The sequence below is a fragment of the Penaeus vannamei genome, chromosome 11 (assembly GCF_042767895.1).
Source record: "Penaeus vannamei isolate JL-2024 chromosome 11, ASM4276789v1, whole genome shotgun sequence".
Classification (NCBI taxonomy): Eukaryota; Metazoa; Arthropoda; class Malacostraca; order Decapoda; family Penaeidae; genus Penaeus; species Penaeus vannamei.
Window position 1 is genome coordinate 10,693,397 of NC_091559.1, and position 10,000 is coordinate 10,703,396.

Below are 10,000 nucleotides of genomic sequence, written 5' to 3' on the forward strand. Positions count from 1 at the left end.
CTCCAAGACGGTCACCTCACACACACAGGCACAACTTAATCACCATAATTTCGTCTATGTGTCCACCTTAGAGAGAGCAACACAATCGAGATCGCAGCTACCGTCACGGACCGTCCTCACTCTCCCAGATCTCGTCTCGAACAGCCCGCCACTCCCTTCTCGACGCCGGATTCTCGTCTCGCCTTGCAGGCAGCCAATCACGACGCCGGATTCTCGTCCCGCCTTGCAGGCAGCCAATCACGCAACGGCGCGTTTTTGGCGGGCTTTTCGGCGCCCCGAGCATACACATATTTTGGTGGGCTTTTCATTGCCACGAACACAAACACACTTACATTCTTATAGTACACTTTTTTGTAACACTATCCTCCTCCACAGAAATAGTCGACCCGACTATCTTACAGATCATAAAATAAAGTGAAAGTAAAATCATAAGAATGCAAATAAATCCACACAAAGAATAACAAGATAATCAAAGAAAATCACATACAAATGACGCAACATATGCCAAGAAAATCATATATAAATTTATCGTTTCCTTGTATCATAATCGGCAAGCCATACAGGTGGCTGCCTCTGACGCCGTGATTTGACTGCTACATAAGGGTCGTCCACCACCAAACCTCCTATGCCATCATTAGCTCCAATGTCACTATCATGGTCATCATTATACTCAGTGTCAGTATCACCATCCATTGCATCATCGCCTCCCACACTAGCGTCACTGTCACAATCCTTCGCGCCGTCACTCACTCCCACAATGTCACTATTATTGTCATGGTCACTAACCCGAGGGCCCCATGTGAACATGCCCTTCCCAGAGTGCCTCCAAAGTCTGTCCACATGGACCACTTTGGTTCTCCGGCCGGATCCCGCAGGTGCGATGCGGTAGGTGACAGCAGATATCCTTTCAACAACAGTGTACGGACCCTCCCACGGACTCTGGAGCTTCGGTGACTTCCCAGGCCTCTTGCGTGGGTTGTGAAACCACACCTGATCCCCATGGGAGTACACTGCGTCCCTGGCCCGTTCGTTATACCGCCGCCCCATCGCTTGTCCTGCTATCTTGAGGTGCTGACTTGCTCTGTGCCTGGTCTCCTCCATGCGACGCTGCAGGGTCCTTACGTATTCGGTGTGCGGTACAGGCAATCCTTCGTCCGGCGGCTTTCCTGTTGCGAGGTCGACTGGGAGGCGGATCTCATGGCCGAACATCAGGCATGAGGGCGTGAACCCCGTGGCCTCGTGTTCCGCTGCACGATATGCCATCAGCATGTACGGGACCCACTCATCCCAGTCATGCTGGTCCTCCTCGCAATACTTGGCTAGTTGGGTGACCAGGGTGGCATTGAACCTCTCCACCATGCCATCACTTTGGGGGTGCAGGGGTGTGGTGCGGGTCTTGTGGATCCCAAGGAGATGACAACACTCCCTAAAGACCCGACTCTCAAACTCCCGGCCCTGGTCTGAATGTAACTCACCTGGGACCCCAAAGCGGGTGAAGACTTGGGTCACCAGGAATTCTGCGACTGTTTCTGCTTCATGGTTGGGAAGGGCTCCAGCCTCTGGCCACTTGGAGAAATAATCCATGGCCACACAAATATATTTGTTTCCCCTTTCAGTGCAAGGAAAGGGCCCAGCGATGTCCACGGCCATGCGCTCCAAGGGTGCCCCAGCCTTGTACAGTTGTAGAGGTGCACGTGTCTTCTGTGCAGGCCCCTTCTTTGCTGCACACACCTGACAGGTCCTGCACCACTCCTGGACATCCTGTCGTAGGCCAACCCAGTACACGCGCCGCCGCAGCTTCTCCATTGTCCTCTTGATCCCTAAGTGGCCACTGGTCTTCCCATTGTGCACCTCCTTCAGCAGTCCCTCACGGCGAGACAGTGGTGCCACTATTAACCACTATTGCTTTCCGGTAGCAGCATCCACCCAACTCCGCTGCAATACACCATTCTCCAGGCGCAATGTCTCCCACTGATCCACAAGAAACTTGGTTGCTGGTCTTTCCGGGGATACAGCCTCCCACTGTGGCCGTTTCTTGCCTGCTTCGAGCCACTGTATAACTGGTGCCAGGTCCTGGTCCTTCTGCTGGTCCTCTCTCCACCTCTTATCGGCCTCTGCTATACTCTCACTAACCACCAACCTCCGACAGGTGATCTCAGACTCGCAACGAAAACAGTGATTACAATCAGGCTCACAAGGGCTGCGGCTGAGACTATCAGCATTGCTATGAACACGCCCAGCACGATGCACTACCTGGTAATTGTACTGTTCCAGCTTCCGAAGCCATCTTGCTAACTGGCCTTCTGGCTCTTTCAAGGTCTTTAACCATCTCAGGGCAGCATGGTCTGCACGGATTGTAAACTGTGCCCCATATAGGTAGTGGTGGAAGTGGGAGAGTCCCTTCAACACGGCTGCCAACTCCTTGCGAGTGACAAAATAATTTCTCTCAGGCTTGGAAAACTTGCAACTGTAGTAGGCTACCACATACTCCTGGCCATCTTTGAGCTGAGACAAGACCGCACCGACACCTTCCTGACTGGCGTCTGTGTCTAAGATGTAGGGAAGACTAGGATCCGGGTATGGCAATACCGGTGCCTCTACCAGAGCTTGCTTCAGGGCTACAAAGGCTTGATGGCATGCCTCGTCCCACACAAAACTCGCTCCTTTCCTTGTCAGCTGATGCAATGGTGCAGCTATGGTGGCAAAGCCTTGCACAAATCTCCTGTAATATGTACACAGTCCCAAGAAGCTTCTCAGCTCAGCAACAGTCCTTGGCACTGGCCAGCTCTCCACTGCTGACACTTTCAATGGGTCCGTCCGCACTCCTTGTCTGCCCACCACGTGACCCAGGAATGGCACCTCCGTATGAAAAAGGGTGCATTTCTTGGGGCTGAGCTTTAAGTTGGCAGCTTTGAAACGACACAGCACCTCTGTCAGGTGCTCCAGCTCCTCCTCGAAGGTGTTCCCAAACACCAACACATCGTCTAAATATACCAAGGCCACCTTCCACTGCAGTCCCTCCAGTACTTGTTCCATCAGGCGTTCAAAACATCCAGGGGCGTTGCACAGACCGAAGGGCATGACATTAAAGTGCCACAGCCCCTGACCAAAAGAGAATGCAGTCTTCTCTTTATCTTCCTCTTGCACTTCCACTTGATGGTAACCAGACTTAAGGTCCAATGTAGAAAACCATTGAACCTTGGAGAGTGCGTCCAGCGTATCATCAATGCGAGGCAAGGGGTAGGCATCGGTGACGGTGACGGCGTTCAGAGCTCGATAGTCCACGCAGAATCGTTTGCTCCCGTCCTTCTTTGTCACTAGCACCACTGGGGAGCACCAAGGACTGTTTGAACGCTCTATAATACCGGCCTTTGCCATCTCCTGTACTGCACACTGCATCTCCTCTCTTTTTGCAGGTGGTACTCGACGGTGCGGCTGCTTGATGGGAGGGGTATCACAGGTGTAAATGTGATGTTTCACCATCGATGTGCGTCCTAAGTCCATATCTCCCTGGCTAAACACGTCTGCATACTGATTAAGCAACCGTCGCACTTTTCTTGCTTGCTCACTTGTTAGATGCTTGATGCTCCGTTGAACTAGGTCCTCCAGGTGGCTTGGTATTACTTCCCGTTGCACTACTAGCTTAGCCTCCTTTCCTTGTGACTGCAGGGTGTCTTGTGTTGCAAGATGAAATGAAGTGGTAGTGGGATATGTGAGTCTGGTAACTGTGCACATGGCCTTATCCCGAGTGTGTTGCTTGTTCACATTCTGCTGTTTCCTCCCTTGCTTCGGCTTTACCTGTGCCACTAGGGCATGTTCTCCCAGGATTAGAGGCACCTCATGACCTCTTACTGTCATCCTTCTTCTCTGGAGATCCACACACGCCTCCACACGTGCCAAGTAATCCAGCCCAAGCAAGCAGGGATCCTCCATCTCGGCTACAAACACTGGTAAACGTTCTATCACGTCACCCACATTTAGGCTCACCCACACTGGGCCTCTCATGGGTATACAATCACCAGTAACACCTCATAATTTCTGGCCAGATTTAGGTATACCACAGGATACAATCAGATCCTTCCTGATAAATGTCAGCTCTGATCCTGTGTCCACTACCATCTCCACAGGGCGCCTGTTGATCTTGCCAGCCACTCTCATGGCTATGGGTGCTACCACCTGCTGATATCTTGTGTACTGGGGCGACATGGCATCTTGCTGGGCAGCCGCCCCTTCTCCCAGCTGGGCCATATTCCCTGTTCCAGTCTCTGGCACTCCTTAGATCCTGATCTCCACATGCCCTGCAACAAGGTTGGAAGATGGGGCGACGGTGATCCTCCATCGAGCAAGAACTATTGGCACCACCACTAGTACACTCGTTCCTCCTGTGTCCCTTCAGTCCACACCTCCAGCAAATGCCTCGGAAGCCATCAGGGCTTGTTCTCCTTGAGGGAGGGGATCTTTTAGCCATGGTCCTCCTCACATGTATGTGGCGTGGGCTAATTGTCATCTCTCCCCTGTAACGATGCATAGAATAGCTTGGCATGGTGGTGAGCAAGAAAGCCTCAAATTCAGCTGCACGCACCAATGCTTCCTGTATGTTGTGCGGCCCTGCTTGCTTCACATGGACCTGAAGCTGTTTGTCATTTAGTGCGTCCACAAAGCTGTCCTTGGCGAGCATGTCAATGGTCTCTTCTGTGGCCATTGGATATGCCCCACCCACCAGCACTTCGATATCCTGTGCCAGCTGTGGAAGGGATTCATCCCGCCTCCTTGTCCGTGTCTTTAACTGAGCGTGGTACACCTCTGGCTGCTGGCGACGGCCAAAGCGGCGTTGTAAGGCCCTCACTACACAGGCATACGATCGCATTTGGGCGGCGGTCAAGTGCTCTAACACCTCTACAGCCGCGCCCTTTAAGCTGATGACAAGCTTGTATGCCTTTTCCTCATCATTCCAGCCTTGCCTCCTAGCTACAGTCTCGAACTGGGCTTGAAACGCATTCCACGATACTTTACCGTCATACTCGGCTAGTCGCTTGTCGATCACGGCTGCCCATGCCACATCCGTTATTCCCAGCTGGTCCTTTGGAATGCACTTTGTATTCGGCGGGGGTGACGGAAAGAGGGGAGGGGCAGATGGGCCCTCCTCTTCAACCATATTCTGTTGAGACCAGGAAGTTGATGCCACTTCTGTCAGGTTTTGTTCCCGTAGAGCCCATGGTGCAGCATTGCCCTCAACTAAGACATACCCCTGCAGTGACGTCAAGACTGCCGACAAAGCCATCATTTGCCGATAGGCCTCCACATCCCTTGTCACTGCTGCCAGCTGGTGTTTCATGGCCTGCAGTGGCTCCTCCACTTCCCTTTTAACCTCCCACTTTACACGAGCACAAACATCATTGGTATAGTCTCTCACCCGTGTTTCCATCGCATCCAGCTCTGCCTTCAGTGTGTACTTCAATTCACTCATTGACTGTAACTGCTGTGCTGCTTGCTGCGCTCTCTCTTCAGTGGCCTGTGCTGTCTGCCGTTCTATTGTCTCCCGTGTTTGTGACAACAGTCGAATAATGGTGTCCAAATCCACCCCTGTTACGACAGGGGATGATGGAGGTGGTGTGCCTGCTGCCTGTCTGGTAGGCACTACCTGCTCTCCCGCCATTTCCTCAGTGCCTTCTGTCCTGTCGTCCGCCATATTATCAGCCATTGCGTTCCACCAGTGCAAAGGACTTACTATTATCAACTGAATCCCACTCCTGACACCAATGTTAGGTAACAAAGACAGATTCACGTGTAAGTGCCTCACACAACCCACCCTGTATGGCAGGATGCTACACTTCTTTAACTGCCTGTCCCACGGGGTTCGGTGAGCAGCCTTTGACGAGTGTATTCGCACCCAGGTCACTAAATGAAGTTGGCGGGGTGAAGGACAAACAGGTAGCAATCCACGGTTTACTTACAAGAACGTCACTTATATCCGAGGAAATGCGGTCACCTCACACATGCGCACAACTTGATCACCTTATTCTGTCTGTGTCCTCCTTAGAGAGAGCAGCACAATCGAGATCGCAGCTACTGTCATGGACCGTCCTCGCTCTTCCAGATCTCTTTTCGAACAACCCGCCACTCCCCTCTCGGAGCCAATCACGACTCCGGATTCTCGTCCCACCTTGCAGGCAGCCAATCACGCAACGGCGCGTTTTTGGCGGGCTTTTCGGCGCCCCGAGCATACTCTTATTTTGGCGGGCTTTTTCATCGCCACGAACACAAACACACTTACATTCTTATAGTACACTTTCTTGTAACAATATGTATGTGTATACATAGGCATATGTATATCACACACACACACTTATATATGTATATATCTATTTCTGTATATATGTGTGTGTGTACATATTTGTGTATCTTTATATATGCATGTATATATATATTCATATATATACTTATGTATATATATATATATATATATATATATATATATATATATATATGTGTGTGTGTGTGTGTGTGTGTGTGTGTGTGTGTGTGTGTGTGTGTGTGTGTATATATGTATATATATATATATATATATATATATATATATATATATATATATGTGTGTGTGTGTGTGTGTGTGTGTGTGTGTGTGTGTGTGTGTGTGTGTGTGTGTGTGTGTGTGTGTGTGTGTGTGTGTGTGTGTGTGTGTGTGTGTATATATATATATATATGTGTGTGTGTGTGTGTGTGTGTGTGTGTGTGTGTGTGTGTGTGTGTGTATGTATGTGTGTGTGTGTGTACATTATATATATATATATATATATATATATATATATATATATATATGTAGACATATATATATTCATATATATATATATATATATATATATATATATATATATATATATATATATATATATGAATATAAACATGCATGTATACACTTACGTATACATATGAGAACACCCACACATAGAAGCATACATATATATAGGAGCACGCACATTGTGTGTGTGTATATATATATATATATATATATATATATATATATATATATATATATATATATACATATATATTCATATATACCTATTTGTATTTACACACAATAAATCTGAAATAGTGGATACACTATCTCTTTCGTTCTTTTTCCCTTTTCACTCATATTTTCTGTTTTTGTTTTTTTATTATTGTTATCATTCTCTCAGTCTCTCTCTCTCTCTCTCTCTCTCTCTCTCTCTCTCTCTCTCTCTATCGCTTTCAACCACTATTTACATCAGAATATAACAAAATGAAACATTCTTCATTAATACCGTTCCGTGGTGTAGTGGTTATCACGTGCGCCTCACATGCGCAAGGTCCTCGGTTCGATCCCGAGCGGAAACAGCTGATCAAAATTTTGAAGAATTTGACTATGTCTTACTGAAACAACTGACGATGCTGCAGTGACCTGGATTGCAGCCTCCACGTCAGAGGATGACCATCCGAGCGGCATCCGAACGTCTGGCGCCACCGAGATGTTACAGGATGCCTGTTGCTACAAAATGAACAGAAGATTAGTTGGATGCCCTATTTTATTATGGATATTACCTCTTTCTTCTCCAGTATCCACAATTAGTCTAATTAACGTCAGATCACATTCAAAATGCCCAGTGCGCATTCCCACATCCGCATTTCAAGTACCCACAATCCCCACACCCACGTAGACAGCCAGCACTAGTTTCCCACACGAGGGATGCACGCCAGAGATCAGCCTCGGCGTGGACCTTTTCCGTTGATATGTGTACACTGGAGGCTTGCGTTATATAGTTATATTTATTTCTTCACCTATTATCAGAGTCGAAAATTATTTTCTCTTTTTCTCATTCTCTCACTTTTACTTTCACTGTCTTTCTCTCTCTTACTCACAGACATCCTTTCTATCTGTCTATCTATTTCTATCTCACTCCCTCCTCTCTCTGTCACTCACACTCACCCCTTTTTCTAACTTTATTTCTGTCTCTCCATCACCTTCCCTCTCTCTATCTGTCTCACTCTCTCAAGCACACTCTCAGACTGTCTATATTTCTTTCATTCCTTTCATTTCATCTCTCTCTCTCATTCCCGATCTTTCTCACTCTCGCGACTCTTTGTCTATATACCTCTGTTTTTATATCTCTCTTCACCCTCCCCCTATCTATCTTTCTTTCTCCATTACTCACTCTCTATTTCTCCCCCCCCCTCTCCCTCTCCTTCTTCTTTCCTCCCTATCTCCCCCCTTACTCTTCCACACACACTCTCTCCCTTCTCGCCACCCTTTTCTCTCTGTTCGTGACTTTTTCTATCTCTTTCCCTCTCTCTTTTTCTCTTTTTATCTATCTTTCTTTTCCTCCCCCCCCCCACCATTTTCTCTCTCTGTCTCTGTACTCTCTATCCTCTCTTTCTTTCCTTCTCTCCCTTTCTCTCGCCCTCTCACTCTTTCACTGCCCCCCCCCCCTCTCTCTCTCATTATCTCACTTCCTTCTTCCTCTTTCTCATTCCCTTCGCGTTCTTGCTGTTCTTGTTCATCCTGACGATCCACTGCTATCCACTCTATCCACGAGAAGCCGTTCAGCACCTGTACACACCTGCCACTAATTGGGCGTGGTGTTCCCTCTGGTTCAACGAGCGTTAACTTTCTGATTCAGTAAGTTGGGAAGTAGATTCAAATGGTGAATTACAAGACGGATGTGGCCTTGAGTGCTGCCTTTGTGTCATAGTATTATGAATATGCGAAGAGATGGCTAGTTAACTGTCCGAACATTTTCATACCATTCGCATAGAACTATACATACAAAATAAACCAATAAAGAATAGTCATACTTACCTCGTTTAGAAGTATGTACACATCAATATAAAGAGATAAAGTGACGATGCTCTATAGACAGCAAGAGAAAAGCACTATAGCGTGTCGCTAACAAGGGCGCCCGGCTTATACCAGTTAAAACGAACCGTAAACAAGGTTAGCATCTTTGGTGATCTGTGGCAGTGCGAACATCACGTGTTAACTACAGCGAAACAGTTATGCTAGCTACGTTATTCGAACCTTATTAAAAGTTAGATTTTGATTTCTTTTGATGAACTATGTTGGACAGAATGGATATTATTAGGCATAAAAGAAGCTATAGACATATGACATACGCTGTACAAAGAAAGAAAGAAAGAAAGAAAAGAGAATAACACGAAGCATAAAAAACTCTCCGCATTTCTATAAACTCCCGAATAAAAGCAGGTTATCCAGCCTAGACTTGGGTTTCCTAAATCCCAAATGACCACATGTAGGCCTACCCAGGCGACCGGGGGTGAGGCGGGCAGATTCACGGCGGTTTCTTTGGTTCAAACAAACGGCCGGTTTTTGGAGACGAACAGAGTCCAGGGCGGTGCTTCCTCAGCCATGGTGGGCTGCAAAATTCCCTGTTGGATGTTTACATTTGTATGGAGATTGTGGGTGCTTGAAATGCGAATGTGGGAATGCGCACTGGACGTTCTGAGTAAGATCTGACGTTAATTAGACTAAATTATGGACACTGCAGTAGGAATAGGTAATATCCATAACAAAAAAGGGCATCCGACCAATCTTCTGTTCATTAAGAAGCAACAGGCATCCTCTAACATCTCGGTGGCGCCAGACGTTCGGATGCCGCTCGGAGGGTCATCCTCTGACGTGGAGGCTGCAATCCAGGTCACTGCGGCATCAACGGATGTTTCAGTAAGACACGTAGACAAAAATTCTTCAAAAACCAGTGTTCGTTGCTTCTGCTCGGGATCGAACCGAGGACCTTGCGCATGTGAAGCGCACGTGATAACCACTATACCGCGGGAACGTTAGAACTCTTGGATGGTTCATTGTTTAATATTCCGATGTAAATATTGGTTGAGAGAAAGACTGAAACAGAATAATAATAATAATGAAAAAAAAAGAGAATGTGAGAAAAAAGGATAATGAACGAAATAGTGTATCCACAGTTTTAAAGATTTATGCGTGTAAACATAAACATGTATATACAAA

At 47.4% G+C, this 10,000-nt stretch overlaps 1 non-coding gene across 1 annotated transcript; it reads left to right on the forward strand.

Annotated features, from left to right (window-relative positions):
* Positions 1-7,287: 7,287 nt before the first annotated feature.
* Positions 7,288-7,359, forward strand: TRNAV-CAC (transfer RNA valine (anticodon CAC)). The gene has a single exon. It is a non-coding gene; the product is annotated as a tRNA-Val (tRNA).
* Positions 7,360-10,000: the final 2,641 nt, after the last annotated feature.